The sequence below is a fragment of the Lipotes vexillifer genome, unplaced genomic scaffold (assembly GCF_000442215.2).
Source record: "Lipotes vexillifer unplaced genomic scaffold, Lipotes_vexillifer_v1.1 scaffold560, whole genome shotgun sequence".
Taxonomy (NCBI): domain Eukaryota; kingdom Metazoa; phylum Chordata; class Mammalia; order Artiodactyla; family Lipotidae; genus Lipotes; species Lipotes vexillifer.
In genome coordinates this window covers 1089089-1095291 of record NW_006792210.1, presented here as the reverse complement: position 1 = coordinate 1095291, position 6203 = coordinate 1089089, and the positions used below count along the sequence as shown (strand labels likewise).

The 6203-nt window shown below is 47.9% G+C and overlaps 1 protein-coding gene across 1 annotated transcript in view; it reads left to right on the top strand.

Annotated features, from left to right (window-relative positions):
• DOCK11 (dedicator of cytokinesis 11) overlaps positions 1-6203 on the top strand; it is a 199299-nt gene that overhangs the window by 386 nt on the left and 192710 nt on the right. The gene's annotated exons all lie outside the window — the stretch shown is intronic.

Here is a 6203-nt window from a genome sequence, read left to right as displayed (position 1 = left end):
GCCGCGGCTGCCCGGCTGCCCCGCACGGGCTGGACGCCGACGGGCCGTCGGGGGCTCGGAACTGGGGCGCCGGCCGGGGGTGTGAGTTCGAGAGCGGACCCCGCGCTGCCCTAGACCCGGCACAAAGAGCCGGCGACCCGGGCGCGACGAGATCCAGAGTCCATGCTGCCCGCACCTGAGGCAGCCTAGGCGGAAGGATGCGATGCCCGTTTTGCACATACACACACGCGCGCGCACACACACACACACACCGTGTACACAAAAAAAGAACCCCACCCAAAAAGCCCCGGGCGCCCAAGCTCCGGCGGGCGGTGAGAACAGAGGAAGCACAGCGACTTCCTCCTGCTACTGGGGAGAGGGTGGTGATGGGTGTAGAAGGGGTGCTGCTGCCGCCGCTGCCGCCACCGCTGCTGCCGCGGAGGGAGGGGATTGGAGACAACGGGTTTCCGGGGCGTGTGGGCGCGGGGTCTGCAGCCGCAGGGCGAGGGTGTCCCCTGCGACCCGAGAGCGCTCCAGAGGCAAGGAGATGGGGCCATGGGGGTTTGGGGGAAGACGGTGTGCGCCAGTCCAGGGATGGAGGACCTGGGCTCAGAGCCCCACCGCTCACGGCTGGGGGATGGGCATTGGAAAGCGCGCTGACCTCCTGGGAGCCTTTCCATCGCACCCTCAGCCTCATTCTGATTGTCTGACTCTGGAGCGCAGCGGAGGGTACTAACGAGCACTTGCCCCTTCTCCTGTTTTCAAGACACTCGTTGCCAATTTCCTGGACCAGTAGTCAAAACCTAAATGAGCAATCAGACTGGTTAATTAGCATTTGTTTTGTTGCTTTGGTTTTTTTGTTTGTTCGTTTTTGTCTCTCTCCATGCCCTCTACCTTACAGCGAGTCGTCTGCTGTGTTTAAATTTCACCATTAAGAGTGAGCTCTTTTTGTTAAAACAACTTATCATCGGAAGGGAGCTTCACAGCTTTTCCTTGTAATTTTTCTGTTGATCTTGTAGAATCTGCGATAAAACCAACATTAAAGGGAGGCCAGGGGCCTGATCCCAGCAGTGGAGAAAGTTGACATTAGTGGGAGTTCTGGAGGAGGATCAAAGGTAAAATATGTACCTTTGAGATAAAGATCTGATCCCTAATAGCTACAACTGTGCAAAGCCAAATGACTTTAAAGAAATCTCTCTATCGTAGCTGCACCCTTGGAAGTTTAATCCTGCTGTTTAGCAGAGCTAAAACCCCAGACCTTTAATGTTGTTGTAATGGACTTGGCTCATTGTGTGTCTCACTGGTTTTAGAATGAGGTCCTGTTGGGGTTAGATCGGAACCTCGATTGTCAGCACAGCCAGTTAAGAGAGGAAGGCAAGCTGTGGGTAGGGAATTTATACCAGGGCTCTCATCTTGGGGGATTGTTAACAAGTGATTCAGTCTCCCTAGCATAGGAAATGCTTTCCTAAATTCAGGAAGAAAGAAAACCTCGCTTAAGCAGGGGTGGCTGGCCCTCTATCACATCGTGTGACGGGAGCCTGTGAATTGGACAGATGGTCTCAAGAGAATAAATGGGACTCAGCAAACCTCCACTGGGATTTTGACCAGCATATGACCTGCCACCCCCAGCAACGTAAAGTTGACAGTAGCATTCTTGCCCAGGGTTTGGGGTTTGAAAAAGAATTTGGGGTAGCACAGGTGCCTTCCTAACCATTGACTCTGGCACAAAAAACTGTTAGTGGGAGGAGACTCTTCGGAGAGATACCGCCAACCTAGCTTACTTGGGACCAAGGCCACAGATTTTTTTTACCAGGCAAGGCACAGGAATGATATTTATTTACTACTCTGGAATGTGGTCCACACTGAGATTTTGGGAGGTGGGGAGAACCGATTCTAGGAATCTAGATCTATATCTGTTGAGCCCCTGCAACGTGCAAGGCACAATCCTAGATGCCCTAAAATTATGAATGAGTGTGATGACTTTATCTTCATTTGTTTCCATTAGTTCCAACCTGGGTTGGGTCTGTGTGTATGTGTTTGTCAAGAGGACACCCAGATTATGTACATAAATCAGTTTTAGCTTATTCATAGCACCTTAGTGAATGCTGTTTTGAAGCAGTCCAGTCAATTAAGAGATAAGGAAAGAGTCTTAAATGGAGTGTACTCCTAAATGGCTCTCTTTCTTGGCCCCTGCTTTTCTGACACCAAGAGCTCGTTAACCAAAGTTAGCAAAGCCCATGGGTGGCTGGAGAGCGAGTGGACCACATTGCAGCTGCCATCATAACGTCTGATTCTTTTCTGATTTAAGACCCAAAATGTTTATTAGGGACAGCTGAGGTAGGATTTACACTTGCTGCTGTAAACCCACGACAATTCAAGTTAGGGCTTCAATATGGAGTCGCATTTTCATTAGATTTCGATATGGAGTCATTCCTGCCGCAGAGCAAGCTTTCCTGTGGTGTATCTTTCACTAGAACTTGGAAAACCCACCAAGCTGAACAAATATACAGAATTTCCTGTTTAGGTGGTTTCTTTTTTTAACAATTATACCCTTTTTGGCATGTTGCTAACATCATTCAGTTTTGTTCACTGTTTGAAAAATTCAGAAGGCCTGGGCTATATATAGCATGTAGTTGTGTATTCAAACCTTCATTCAGTTATCAGTACTTCCTCAAATCTATTAACTGTATAATGAAGCAGATAGAGAAAGAGACACCGTTTTTGTTGCTGCATTTTTTTTTTTTTTTTTTTAATGAAAGACAGTTTTAACCCAGGCAAAGGGATAATTACAGAATTAACCACTGGCAGAGATTTCTCAAGAGAGACTTGGGGAGGAATATTATAACCTGAGAGCATCTGTGATTAACCGAGAAGTATTTACATATACACACATTTTAAAATGCAGAGTTTCAACGCTGTTTTTGTTATAATTCAGGATGTAGCTCTTTGTGCCTCTGGGGGAACAAAGGCATTTGATAAACCTGTTGTATTCTGGCTGCCCTTGGGAGGAGTCCTTGTGTCAGCCTGGGAAGGTCGCCTAGTAGGTGTTTAAATACTGTTGGCTTGCTGCTGCTGAATTTACCCTCAATTCCTTGTGCGCCAGAGGATCAGGAAAGAGTTGCTAGGTATTACGGGTTGTAGCCCCTTGAGGCAGGGAGATGCATGCATGGTCCCCTGGCTGGCGCCTGGCCAGATGGCATATAACAAAGCCAGTGGAGAAAAGCTCTCCAAGAGCTGAGAATGGCCGAACAGGGTCTGCAGCTGTTGACACCTCCCCCCGCCCCCAACACTACCACCACTGCAAGGAGTGTTCCTTAGGTTTGCATTTAGGGAAGGCCTGAAAATGAATCCGCTCCCCTGCTCCCTCTTCCCAGGGGAATTTGTGGAAAGTACTTAATTGAGGACAAAACAACTTACACGGTAGAATAAAGCCAGTTGCAACGGGCTTTGCCCGCGAGTCTGCAGTTCAGAGACTTAGCTGGGCTCTGCATGCACTGACCCAGAGTGTGGGCGAGTAAGCATGAAATGGTCTTACTGCTCCCATTGGCTCCTCCAGGTTTGGAGAAGGAAGGATCTGTCAGCCAGCCCAGTGCAGAGGTTGCTGTGAAGCCGGAGAGGCCTCCTTGCCCAGCCCTCTTTGAAGCACCAAATAGTACTGAATAGAATTTGTTTTCCAAGCCGAGCATGTTAAACAAATTTATCATACAAACTTGTAAATAATTATTTCACTTACCTATATCTTATGAACATCTCTTCACGTCAGTGATACAAATCTACATAATCATGTTTAACGGCTGCCAAAAGTTCCACTGCGGGTGGACCATAGGTTAATCATCCTTTATTGTTTGATGTCTTGAGAAGTTCTAATTTTGATGAGTTATAAACATGAGCTCTCCAGTACAGTAGCTACTAGCCACCTGTGGCTATTTACATTTACGTAATTAATTAAAAAACTAAAATTAATTTAAAAACTTTAAAAATCAGCTCCTAAATTGCCCTTGCCACAAGTGCTCAAGAGCCATGTGTGCCTCTTGGCTGGCCCGCATAGGACAGCCCAGAGACAACATTTCCACCACTGCAGAAAGTTCTTCAGGACAGCTCTGGTATAAACATGAATTTTTTTTTTTTTTTTTTTTTTTTTTTTTTTTTCTTGCGTTATGCGGGCCTCTCACTGTTGTGGCCTCTCCCATTTGCGGAGCACAGGCTCCGGACGCGCAGGCTCAGCGGCCACGGCCCACGGGCCCAGCCGCTCCGCGGCATGTGGGATCCTCCCGAAACGGGGCACGAACCCGCGCCTCCTGCAACGGCAGGCGGACTCTCAAGCACTGCGCCACCAGGGAAGCCCCTAAACATGAATTTGAATGAACATCTTTGAGCAGGCATTTGCAAACATGCTAGATTGCCCCTCTAGGATAAATTTCTAGCATTGGAATTGCTTTGCTCAAACATTAGACACATTTTTAGCATTAACATTTCCTCTAAACCTGCTGTTAAATTGCTCTGCAGAAAGTTATTGACATTTGCCTCCATCACCAGAAAGTGTGAGTGTTCCTTTTGCCCCCTCCCATGCCAACACCGGTTAATTAGTATTTGTTAACCTTTGCAATCTGGTAGGCAGTAAATGGCATATCACCGTTCTAATTTGCATTCCTCTGTTTAGTCTTGAAGTTGACCAGGTTGGCATATGTTGATTAGCCATTTGTATTTCTTCTTTTGAGGATTTGAGTGAACCTCCGTACAGACGTTTCCTGGTTTGTAATTCTCACACTAACGGTCTCTACCCCTAAGATTCTGTTTCGATAAGTCTGGGCTGGGGCCAGGCATCTGTAATTTTAAAAACAACCCAAGGTGACTTTGATGTGCACAGAAACGCAGATCTAGACCACTTGCCTACTCAAGGCAGGAATGTCCCCCGTACAGGCCCTGACAAACGATGCCTAGCTTCTCCTTAACCGCTCTCCGCCCATCAGAGGGCTGGGTTAGAAACGGCTCTTGCGCTGAAGTTTGTTCTCTGTAAGTTCCACCACTAGGCTAGGCCTAGCTCTGCCATTTGGAGCCGCACAGAATATGTTTGCTTCCTCTTTCACATGGCAACACTTCAAATATTTGGAGACAGCCACCATGGCATTTTAAAATGCACTCTTCCCAAAGCCAAAGAGCCTTCATTTCTTTCCTTCCTTCCTCATGTGACTTGGTTTCAAGATGCTTCACCATCACGATCATCTTGTCTGGGCTCCTTTCCAAGGTTTCAGTGTCCTCCTTAAAATGTGGGAGCCAGAGCCCAGGCTCAAGAGTCAGACCTGGGCTTGACTCTGCCCTCTGTCACTGGCTTGCATTGTGAACCGAAGCAAGTAGCGAGATCTTGTTTTCCTCATCTGTGAAATGAGGATAATAAATAGTTGTACCGACCTTGTGGAGTTCTCGTGGGGGTCAAAGAAGGTAATATTTGGAAAGCGTCTGATGTATAAATGATTCATAAAAGTTAAGGAGAGATCTAGTAAAAAAAAAGTATTCTAGAAGGGTCTATCACAGATTACAGTGAAGAAAGGGGCAATATTTCATACCCATTCTGAATATGAACCAAGAAGGCAGGGGCTGTGTGTTCCTGTCTATTCCCAGTGCCTCTCACAGCGGGAAACACATGGAAACAATATATAGGATGGACCAGGTGTTGGGTGCCTGGAGACCAGGTAACTGGGTAACATATAGCTGTATGGTTCTGGAGAGAGACAACAGTGGCTTAGCTGAGGCAGTGACGATGGAGATAAGGCGGAAGAAGTAGGAGAAGTGATAAAATCAGCAGGATTTAGTGATCCTTGAAGGGGGAGTAGAGGGGGGAAGGAAGAAGTGGGAGGAAGGGGGGGGAGGTGGAGTCAAGATGACTGAGGTTTGTCAGCCCTGGTGACCAGGAGGGTCAGTGTGTTCCACGAGAGGGGAAGGGAGAAGCAAATGAGCGGCCTCTTCTAGAGAGGGTCGTCAGGGCAAAGCCAAGTTACAGTTAAGGCGGTGGAGAGAACATTCCGGGGAAAGGCTGAGCCTCTAGTGTTGTGTTTTGGCAAAAGACTAGGGTTCTTGAGGGCAGAGAAGAAAGTGTTCCAGATGGGATCAGGAAGGGGCGGAAGAGCCAGGGCTGAGCCAGCCGGGAAGGCGAGGCGAGATTTAGCTGATTGAAGAGCTTTGCACCTTTGGGGGTCCTTAGGGAAGTGGGAGCCATGGCGGGGCTG